Source organism: Rana temporaria, chromosome 3 (genome assembly GCF_905171775.1).
Source record: "Rana temporaria chromosome 3, aRanTem1.1, whole genome shotgun sequence".
In the NCBI taxonomy this organism is placed as follows: domain Eukaryota; kingdom Metazoa; phylum Chordata; class Amphibia; order Anura; family Ranidae; genus Rana; species Rana temporaria.
In genome coordinates, this window is record NC_053491.1 from 373852587 (window position 1) to 373864621 (window position 12035).

Below are 12035 nucleotides of genomic sequence, written 5' to 3' on the forward strand. Positions count from 1 at the left end.
AAACTGTGTATGCGAGTAACATAACACCGGTCCTGCTGAGATCCATTTGCGTTGCAGGTAATGCAGGTCAAATTGTGCCTTTGCTGCATTTTGTGAATAAATAGCAATGCATCCAATCATATGAGAAGCAGCTAACACTCAAACAAAGTCAAGGAAATATATAAAAACACAGGCCCGGATTTGCAAAAGCACTTGAGCCGACGTATCTCGAGATACGCCGCATAAGTGCAAATATGCACCATCGTATATGTGCGCCGTGCCCACAAAACTAAGATACGCCTAAAAACAGGCTTCATTCCACCGACGTAACTTGCCTACGCCCGCGTAGAGTGGGCGCATATTTACGCTGGACGCATGTGGCGCTCCCAGTGATTTTCTATTCAAATATGCAAATGAGGGAGATATGCCGATTCACGATCGTACGTGCGCCCAACGCAGGCTACGACTGGTGCGCGTAAGTTGTACGTACGGCGTAAAGTTTTGCCCCATAAAGGAGGTGTAACTCAGCAGCATCCATGCAAAGGGCTGCATCAGGGAACACAAGCCGGCGTATTTTACGTAGTTTACGTTGTACGTGAATATGGCTGGGCGTAGGTTACGTTCACGCTGTAGGCAGTGATCCGGCGTATCTTAGGCAGTTGTTCCGACGTATTTGTGAGCATGCGCACTGGGATGCGTCCACGGGACGGCGCATTCGCAGTTGGCGATACGTATCTGTCTGGCGCTATGCCCATCATTTGCATGGGGTCACGCCTCATTAGCATGGCTCATGCCCACTTCCACTTACGCTGACCTACGCCTTGGAAACCCAGCGCAGTTTTGGGAGGAAGTGCTTTGTGAATTCCATGCTTGCCTCTCTGCTCTGCGTCGGCGTAGCGTAAAGGAGATACGCTATGGCGGCATAAATGTGAGCCAGTGTCTGTGAATCCGGGCCACAGTGTAGTGCTGTAAACCATCAAAAGTTCAACATATTGTACAATGCATGAAAACATATGAAATAAAGTGCTATATATAGAAAAAGTGCAAAGTCTAATGACTATGACCTGTGATGTGTGAGATCACCAATGTGGTAAGTTCATAAAGGCAAATAGCCCAAATGTGAAAAAAAAATTATCCACTCTTGAAGGGAATACTGTTGGAAGGTAGATGAAACAGCTGTAATGGCCAATGTTGTATTCTCCACCCGGGGAATAGGGATGAATACTCTTACCGGACCTAGTGGACACACGTGCCAGCGGCAGTGGGTCAATCAAGCTTATGGCGACCAGAACCTGGAACTCCAGTGCTGGACTCTGGGACTCCCACGGAAAAGGATGGAACTAGAACTCTTTGCGAATCGATCCGAATGCAGTTAATGAGTGTGAAACACTCTCATCCGAACCAATGTGGGGATAGTAAAAAGAGAGAGGCCTCCATATGGTGTAGGTCAAAAAACAGATTTATTATAAAAAAGTGCATACATCGAGTCACGGATATGTACAAAAAAATTGATCACAGGGATAAAAGCAATGTAGGGAGCTAAAAAGGCGAACCCGACTCGTTTCGTCCTAATGGCCTTTAACTGGGGCAAAAAATAGCTCCTCCACATTGCCCATATGTATAAAATACATAATAATCACATGATTACATGAAAAAAGGGGGGCGTGGCTCCGTTCACGGCACTAGAACCGGAAGCATGGCCGCCGGCGTGAGCTACGTGGCCACGCCTCGCTCTGAGAGCCAATGAACGGAAGGAGCGCCGATCATGGGCCCCCTTGTGGGGCATCTAAGCCTCGTTCTGATCTGAGCGCAATGATGTCATTACGTCTTCTAATAGAATGCGCTCCAAACCTCAAAAAAGCCGTCAGTCATATGACCCCTTGTGGAGCACCCAAGCCTCATTATGATCGTAGTGCAATGACGTCATTACGTCTCCAAGCAGAATGCAACATGATTGCTGAGGAGTTAGTGACTGTGTGTAGCCTTTAAACTCTGGAAAGTGTACAGGTCACTGTCAGCATAGGGATCCTGTGGGACAGTCAACGTTGTACAATTTCAGGCAGCAATTTGTGAAGTGCATCCAAAAATTGAGTCATCCTCAAGTATCAGTTTCTACAGTTTTTCAGGGTATCCCATGCTCCTTCTCCCCATCCCAGTTCACCGTTCTCAATAAAAACCCAAAAAGAAAATGTTTTTTTTTTTTTTAGCCATTTGAAGAATGCAGGGAATGCTGTGTGCTTGGCTGAGTGTGCTCCAAAAGGGGAATAGGAAAAAAAATTCCTGTGGCTCTTTAGGGGGTGCGTGATATGTATAATCATGAAAAGACCAATGCAACCTCCAGCGCTGGAATGGAGGGGAGTCAGGAAACACAGGCAAGAAACTTTCACCTTTTTTGTTTGACTTATTGGGGTTGATTTACTGAAACGGAAGAGTGCAAAACCTGGCGCAGCTCTGCATAGAAACCAATTAGCTTCCAGTTATTTTTTTTTTTTTTTGTGAAAGCTTAAAGGGGTTGTAAAGGTTAATTTTTTATTTTCTAAATAGGTTCCTTTAAGCTAGTTAATAAATGTGAGAATGGGGGTGATGGCGCTGCCTGTGTCCTCACACCTAAGTGTGGGTGATGTTGATAGTGATAAATGCAATTTGTAGTGATAGTATAGTATGCATATAGGTCTACACCCAATGATCATATTTTTTATACATATTATCTTTACATATATGTATATATATTTCTTTCTCGTACATCACGGGACACAGAGCGGCATATTCATTACTATGTGGGTTATATGGAGTACCTTCAGGTGATGGACACTGGCAATCTCAAACAGGAAGTCCCCTCCCTATATAACCCCCTCCCATAGAGGGAGTACCTCAGTTTTTTCGCCAGTGTCTTAGGTGTTGGTCACAAATTAGCTTTGCTCCACGTCCTTGGGACCAGGGCAGGCTAAACGGATCTGTCCAAAGGGCCTCAGAGCTAAAGTGGACAGTACCCGGGCTCCAAGTCGTGGGGTGTTGCCTATAATGCTCTCCTGGACCCTGGGCCCAGGGCTTTGGTTTTGTTAAAAATCAAAAGTTTTCCTGTTGCCAGGGTGCTGTATAGGTCCAGGGCAGTAGGTGTTCCTTGGGACCCCAGTACCTGAAGGTCTAGTACGCTACCCATGGAGAAGGGAGAAGATTGGACCACTTGCTATGCAAACTGTCCTGCAGCTTGGAGCAGGTAAGGGGGGGGTATGCGGGACTCAGTCCGTCGGCAGGCCCCCCGGGGGAGATTCTGGAGGTTCAGCCTGGGTATGCTCTGCATTGGCAAATGGCTCCACTATGTCTGTTTAAAGACAGGATGGTCTTAATTACCCCAGTACCTAGCCCCCCTTATTGTGTGCTTTTTCCGCTGCTGCTAACCCTGCATCTACCGCATGACAATAGGTCTATAGCCTGAATTGTCTTACCTGCCAGGGTTTTTCTCTTCCACCGCAAACTGTGCTGTTCACTTTTGTGGATCCTCCAGCATTGACATGCTCCTTCCATGCTGCGGCGCGCACGTGCGGGTGCGTGTGTATGCGCGCGTGAATGTGTGCATGTTTATGCGCACCGTGGCCTGCACCGTTGTGCGCATGCGCTGTGGGGGGAGGCAGTCAATCATGTCAGGAGGAAGGGGGCGTCCCCTCCTCACTGTTATCTTCGGTTCAGTTAGTAAGCTGAAGGGCTGAAGGAAGGACACAGAGCGGTGGTGCTCCTAGGGTGTAGGCTGACACCCAGTGGCGTAAGAAGGGTATTGCGGGTCCGGAGCTTGCTCCCCAAGGACTGTCAATTTTGTTTAAGCCTAGACCCTTGCAGCAGCTGGCAAGCAGCACAATATTGGGAACAGTTAAAAAAAATAAAAAAATTCCCAGTAGCTCAGGGACATTAGGAAATACCTATTTACCCTAGCTATATATTATTTGTTTACTCCTTGCCACAACAGTTGGTTGTTGTTTTGCGGAGTACCTCGGTATTGTATCATGGCTCCCAAGGGCTCAGGAACCAGGGCAGCAAAAAAATGCTAAAAAACCAAAGGTTTCCCCCTCTGGTTCTTAGGATCTCAGTCAGGCTATGCCAGATCTATCCTTGTCTAATAGTCCAGAGGAGGTTGCCTCGGATGAGCCTTCGGGTGCGTCTGGTGTTTCGGCTGGCCCTAACCCACCCAACCCTGTGTTTGTCACAGAGGAGATGCTAGCTACCTCTCTGGGGGGGGGGGGCTAGAACAAAGATTGACAGCTATGTTTACAGGTTCTTTTCCAGGCAAGAAACGGGCTAGATCCCCATCGCCTAAACTCGCATCCTCGGATGCTGAGGTTCTTTCTCCTGAGGAATATGAATCTCAGGAGGATCAAGCGGAGCAGAACCTGGAGGGTTCAGATATTGAAGAGTCCACCATAGAGGAACCATTTTCAGCCTCCCAAGCGGAGAGTCTGTGGATCCAGTCTTTGACAGACATGGTCCGTTCGGCATTTAAATTGCCTCTAATAGGGCCTCAAGTCCCTATGGTATCTTCTTTGGGCTCCTTGAAAGCGCCACTAAGTAATGCTCTGTTTCCAGTCCATCCTCTCTTGGAGGATCTGATATTTAAGGATTGGGTACGACCGGACAGAATATTCGTACCTCCTAAAAGGTTTGCTGTCCTCTACCCTATGGAAGAGAAATTTTCCAAGAGATGGGCGCTCCCAGCGGTGGATGCAGCCATTTCCTGCGTAAATAAATCCTTGACTTGCCCAGTGGAGAACATACAGATGTTCAAAGACCCGGTCGATAAACGACTAGAAACTCTCTTGAAGGCTTCCTTTGCTACGGCAGGAGCAGTGGTGCAGCCGGCTGTGGCTGCTATTGGTATTTGTCAAGCATTAAAAGACCAGACAAAACAGATGTTAAGGGATATCCTGGCCGAGCAGGCATGGGAATTAACCGACCTCCCCAGAGCCCTGTGTTTTGGGGTGGATGCTATTAAAGACTCCATCCAGCAGGCTTCCCGCTTGTCACTATTCTTGGTACACATGCGAAGGCTCTTGTGGCTAAAGAACTGGTCGGCCGAGACTCCATGTAAAAAACTCTTAGCGGGCTTCCCCTTTCACGGAGGAAGACTTTTTGGAGAAGATCTGGATAAATACATTCAGACAATATCTAGTGGCAAAAGCACTCTTTTGCCAGTCAAGAAGAGACCTCGAGGCCCCACGTTTAAGCGGCAGTTGTCGCCAACTCCGGGGCCTTCGAACTCCAGGCACGATCAAACTTTGGTAATAAGTTGCAGGGACAGGCCTCAGGTGGCAAGAGACCATGGTCTCGTAAGCCAGCAAAACCGGCCCCCAAAGCGGCTTTATGAAGGGGCGCCCCCGCTCAATCGGGTGGGGGGAAGGCTTCGGTTCTTTGCAAAGATTTGGGAAGCCAATATCCCTGACAAGTGGGTTCTTTCCTTGGTCGCCACAGGCTACAAGATAGAGTTTCTGGAGTTTCCTCCTCTTCATTTTCAGGAATCAAGAGTTCCAAAAGATCCAGTAAAGAAAGCATGTCTGCTGGCAGCTTTGGATCATCTTCTATTCCAGGGGGTAATCATAGAGGTGCCAGCCCAGGAGCGTGGGCTAGGCTTTTACTCCAACCTGTTTATTGTACCAAAGCCCAACGGCGACGTCAGACCAATCCTGGATCTAAAGGGTCTGAACTCTTACCTAAGGGTTCGCTCCTTTCGGATGGAATCCGTACGGTCGGCGGCAGCTGCCTTGCAGCAAGACGATTATCTAGCCTCAATAGACATAAAGGATGCATACCTACATGTACCAATCTTTCAGGGGCATCAGAGGTTCCTGCGCTTTGCAGTCGCAGGACGCCACTTCCAATTTGTGGCTCTTCCCTTCGTGCTAGCAACGGCCTCCCGGGTGTTTACGAAGGTCCTGGCTCCCATCTTAGCCAATCTAAGGACCCAGGGAGTTTCGATCCTAGCTTACCTGGACGACCTCCTTATCATAGACCACTCTGCTTCCAGCCTAAATCGAGCAGTAGCCCTTACGGTTCAGTCTCTCAAGGTATTCGGCTGGGTTCTAAACCAAGAGAAATCGGCCTTGCAACCCACAAGACGGTTGGAATACCTCGGCATGCGGCTAGACACGGAACAGCAGAGAGTGTTCCTACCTTTAGCAAAAGCCAAAGGTATCAGAGAGTTAATCCGGTTGGTTCAGAGCAAAAGAGAACCAACCATTAGCTTATGTATGCGATTGCTGGGCAAACTAGTGGCCACCTTCGAGGCGGTACCTTATGCTCAGGTTCACACTCGAGTCCTACAGGCGGCCATTCTGTCAGCTTGGAACAAAGATCCAACAGCCCTGGATCTTCCTTTGACCCTCTCGTCAAAGGTCCGTCAAAGTCTCTGCTGGTGGCTAAACCCTCAGAATCTAATGAAGGGAAAATCTTTCAGTCCATCATCTGGAAGATAGTGACCACAGATGCCAGCCTAAAGGGCTGGGGAGCAGTCTTGGACGGACAGACTCAGCAGGGGACGTGGGCAGGGTCAGAGAGACTTCTGCCCATCAACGTTCTGGAGATCAGAGCTGCACGGTTAGCCTTAAGGGCATGGACACCCAAGCTACAAGGGTCTCCAGTGAGAGTGCAGTCCGACAATGCCACGGCTGTGGCATATATAAACCACCAGGGGGGCACGAGGAGTCGAGCCACCCAGAAGGAGGTGAATTTAATTTTTCTATGGGCAGAGGCACATGTGCCATGCATCTCGGCAATTTTTATTCCCGGGGTGGACAACTTACAGGCGGACTTCTTAAGTCGCCAACAGCTGGTTCCAGGGGAATGGTCGCTCCATCCCCAGGTCTTTCAGGAGATCTGCCAGAAATGGGGATTTCCGGATGTAGACATCATGGCATTGAGGTTCAACAAAAAACTGAACATGTTCATGTCCCGGACAAGGGATCCTCTGGCCTGTGGAACCAATGCGTTGGTTTGCCCTTGGCATCAATTCAATCTACTGTATGCCTTCCCTCCGTTGCAGATGCTGCCCCGCCTGCTGCGCAGGATCAGGGAAGAAAACAAACCAGTCATTCTGGTTGCCCTAGCATGGTCCCGGAGGTCATGGTACTCACTGATCGTGAGGATGTCAGTAGGGGAGCCCTGGACCCTTCCTCTTCATCCAGACCTACTCTCGCAAGGCCCGATCCTCCACCCTGCCTTACGGCATCTAAATTTGACGGCTTGGCGGCTGAATCCCTGATTCTCAGGGGTAGAGGTCTATCCAGCCAGGTGATTTCTACTCTGATTAAGGCTAGAAAACCAGTCTCCAGAGTAATTTATTACAGAGTTTGGAGGGCCTACGTAGTCTGGTGCGAGTCCCAAAGATGGCTCCCTTGCAAGTACACCATTGACAGAGTGTTAAGTTTTCTCCAGCTAGAAGTGGACAAAAAATTGGCCTTAAGCGCTATCAAGGGACAAGTTTCAGCCTTGTCAGTGTGGTTTCAGAGACCTTTGGCCACTCACTCTCTAGTTAAGACTTTTTTGCAGGGGGTCTTACGCATTAAGCCCCCTATCAAATCTCCGCTTTGTCCGTGGTATTTGAATCTGGTTTTGTCAGCTCTACAAAAGCAGCCCTTTGAACCTCTGGCGGAGGTTCCGTTGGTGTTACTGACTAGAAAGTTAGTATTTTTGGTTGCTATGGCCTCTGCTAGAAGAGTATCAGAGCTGGCAGCCTTGTCTTGTAGAGAACCATATCTCATTCTGCATAAGGACAGGGTGGTTCTCCGCCCGCATCCGTCTTTTCTGCCAAAGGTTGTGTCCAGTTTTCACTTAAACCAGGATTTGATCCTACCATCCTTTTTTCCAAAGCCCACTTCGAGAAAGGAAGGCTTGCTGCACACCTTGGATATTGTCAGGGCCATGAAGGCCTACCTCAAGGCTACAGAAAAGATTCGAAAGACGGATACGTTGTTCATCCTGCCGGAAGGACCCAAGATGGGTCAATCGGCAGCTAAAGCTACCATCGCTAGATGGATTAAGCAGTTAATCAGTCAGGCCGACGGCTTGAAGGGGTTGCCCCCTCCTTTATCAGTTAAGGCCCATTCTACTAGGGCATGAGCGCCTCGTGGGCAGCACACCACCAGATCTCTATGGCTCAGGCTTGCAAGGCGGCAACCTGGTCATCGGTCCACACGTTCACAAAATTTTACCAATTGGACGTTAGAAGAAGGGCCGATGCAGCCTTTGGACAGGCAGTGCTGCAGGCTGCGATTTGAGATCCTCGAGATCCGGGGCACCCTTGGTTAATTAATGAATTAATTAAATTAATCAGATTAATTATTTTTTGTTGGATTTCATTTGGATTTATTATGATTTAAAGGATACTTTCTGAATTAAATCTTCTGGTTGAGATGTCTCCCTCCCCTCATTAAAGCATTGCTTTGGGACATCCCACATAGTAATGAATATGCCGCTCTGTGTCCCGTGATGTACGAGAAAGAAAAAGGGATTTTTAATACAGCTTACCTGTAAAATCCTTTTCTTGGAGTACATCACGGGACACAGAGCTCCCACCCCTCTTATGAGGAACATTTTGGGAGGCCATACTGCTTGCTACAAAACTGAGGTACTCCCTCTATGGGAGGGGGTTATATAGGGAGGGGACTTCCTGTTTGTGATTGCCAGTGTCCATCACCTGAAGGTACTCCATATAACCCACATAGTAATGAATATGCCGCTCTGTGTCCCGTGATGTACTCCAAGAAAAGGATTTTACAGGTAAGCTGTATTAAAATTCCCTTTTTTTAAATATATGTATCACTTTAATAGTTATTGTTATTGCATGTAGCAATTGCACTGCATACTATACTATTACTACAAATTGCATTTATCACTATCAACATCACCCACACTTAGGTGTAGGGGTGAGGACACAGGCAGCGCCATAACCCCCATTCTCACATTTATTATTTAGCACTTACCTCTTTTAGGGGTCAGATTCAGGGGGGGCAGCAGCCCTTAGTTAGAGCCTAAGCGCAGGTTACACACATATTATTTTCCTTTAAGCTAGTGCATTGTCAGTTCACTTACATTTTCCTTCCATTTCCCTTCTAAATGTTTTTTTTCTTTGTCTGAATTCCTCACTTCCTGTTCCTCCTTAGTAAGCTTGCCCCCATCATCCGAGCCGCTCTGGCTGGGGGTTAGTCAGTGTGCTCGCCCCCTCCCTTGTGACTACATCCCTGAGGGGAGACGCTGACACAGCATCTCCCTGCAGGGATGTAGTCCCAAGGGAAAGGGCGAGCACGCTGACTAACCCCCAGCCAGAACAGCTCGGATGATGGGGCAAGCTTAGCGTCTCCTCGCCGGGATGTAGTCCCAAGGGAGGGGGCAAGCACGCCGACTGTATAATTGAATTGGTACTTCAGTTTGGCCTCTTAAAGGGTGTGATTTATAATTCTCAACTGTTGCTGTATTTCATTGTTTTTAAAGTAGAGTTTCTCAAATTTGTGCTTGTCTTAATATATGTAATAATAAAGACATTTTTTTTTCTTGTTCAAGTATTTTATTAAAGATTATCAGAAAACATTGAATGCAATGACTAAAGATTTTTTTATTTTTTTTTTACATCGTAACGTTAAGATAATCTTATTACAGGAATGCATATCTCTAGTCACATATGACATCATATAACTGTTTAGTTATTAATTAAATTAAAGACAGATGAATGCAGTAAATTAATAATTATCTATCTAAACAATACTCTAACTTATACATAAAAGGCCAGATCCACAAATCGCGGGCGCAACGTACTTTTTTCGATTTAAGATACACCGCCGCAATTTTTCCAAGTTAGTGCCCGATCCACAAAGCACTTACCTGGAAATTTGCGGCGGTGTATCCTAAATCCGGCCGGCGCAGGGCGGGCCAATTCAAATGGGGCGAGTCCCATTTAAATTAGGCGCGCTCCCGCGCCGGACGTACTGCGCATGCTCCGTTTCCGAACTCCCGCCGTGCTTTGCGCGCCGTGACGTCATTTTTTCGAACGGCGACGCGCGTAGCGTAATTCTGTATTCCCGTACGGCTTACGCAAATGACGTTGATTTTTAAATTTCGACGCGGGAACGACGGCCATACTTTAGACAGCAATACACTTGCTGACTAAAGTTAGGGCTGGAAAAAAAAAGTGTAAATTTGCGACGGGAAACTATACTAGCGGCGACGTAGCGAACGCGAAAAACCGTCGTGGATTGCCGTAACTCCTAATTTGCATACCCGACGCTGGTTTACGACGCGAAATCCCCCCAGCGGCGGCAGCGGTACTGCATCCTAAGATCCGACAGTGTAAAACTATTACACCTGTCGGATCTTCTGCCTATCTATGCGAAACTGATTCTATGGATCAGTCGCATAGATAGAAACAGGGATACGACGGCGTATCAGCAGATACACCGTCGTATCCCTTTTGTGGATCTGGCCCAAAGTTTTCTTCTTTTTTTTTTTTACTTAAAACAGATAACTTTATTAAAAAAAAAAGTAGCAATGACATTATCCAACAAGCAAGAAATTACTCAGCAGTGTCATAAATCCAACACAATGGCGAGGTTCAGTCGCAGATATTGTCTCGGATATCAGCAAGAACAGTACAATATTGGCTGCAATACAGATGAGTGCATTACCCGACACAACATTGTGCTCTAAAACATTGAGTGCAGAGGTAATAAGGAGATTTTTTAATTAAAATGTATATGTGTAATTTGCTGAGAGGCTACAAGTTCCACCATATAGTTTGTTTTTTAATTCATTTATAGGTGCATTTGACCTTCTTCAGACCTACAATTGACCTGCTTCAATCTGATTTTGCATTCCTGTAGACTTGAATGGGAATCCAAAACTTCTTTAGTGCAAGTAAAAGCTTCTCGACACAGGCCTCTAGAGGTTTTGGTGTTCTGCGTTTTGATTTGCTGTAGTGAATGAAGAGGACGTGTGCCACCAAGATTTACTGCCATTGCCATTCATTTAAAACTGTGCATTACCAGTGAATCAGGATTTTTTTATTTGATATTCCAAGATGATTGAACATAAAACTATACGGCATGAACACATTTTTATTCGTTATACTACAGTTAATCTGACGGTAGTTTTTCTATGCAAGCTTTCATTTTTTTTTATGCTTGTGATAATTTGTTTTGTTTATAGGCCAGGCTATAGAGGCAGAAGAGGCAACCACCTTGGGCATCATGCTGTGGGGGCTGCAATTGGACAGGAGCCTCTCCTACCTCTGAATCAAATAGTTACCCGTATTTGCCGGTGTATAAGGCGACCGGGCGTATAAGACGACCCCCTAATTTTACTGTTGTTTTTTAAGATTTTTTGCCTGTACTCATCGTATAAGACGACCCCCCTTCCGAGGCTTCCGACGCTTCATATTTCTTCCTTCTGGAGCCATATTCTTCTTCCTTCTTGCTGGAGCTGGAGCCAATCACGGCGAGCGATGTATTCTATTAATGAATACAAAGCCTGCTTGGATTGGCAGAGGCTGTAACATCATCAGCCCATGCCTCTCTGACTCTCAAAGCCAATCCGAGCAGGCTACTGTATGTAGCCTGCTCGGATTGGCAGAGGTTGTTACTCCAATCCGAGCAGGCTCTGTATTAATTTGAATACATCGCTCACCGGGATTGGCTAAGAGGAATATACTGTATGTAGCCGAAGCTACTATCAGTATTACCGCACATCCAGCAGGCATCCGAGCAGGTGACCCGGCGTATAAGATGACCCCTGCTTTTTGGCCAGCTTTTTTAAATGTAAAAGATAGTCTTATGCGCCAGAAAACACAGTATTTTCCTGCATTGTGCAAGTCTGAGCTGTCAAACTGATAGTTGTTGGTCTCCCTGTGTTAATACAGAGCGCAGGATGGGAGATTCCTCCTGTGGACGTCATTTGACGATGGCAGGGATGGGAAGTGGCTAAAGGGTAACTCCACTTTCCTGCTTGTGTGATTGGCTCACCAATTTTCCCAGAAGTCTGCCTAAGATATAAATCAGATTTCAGGCATCCCCTGCAACAAAAATTAC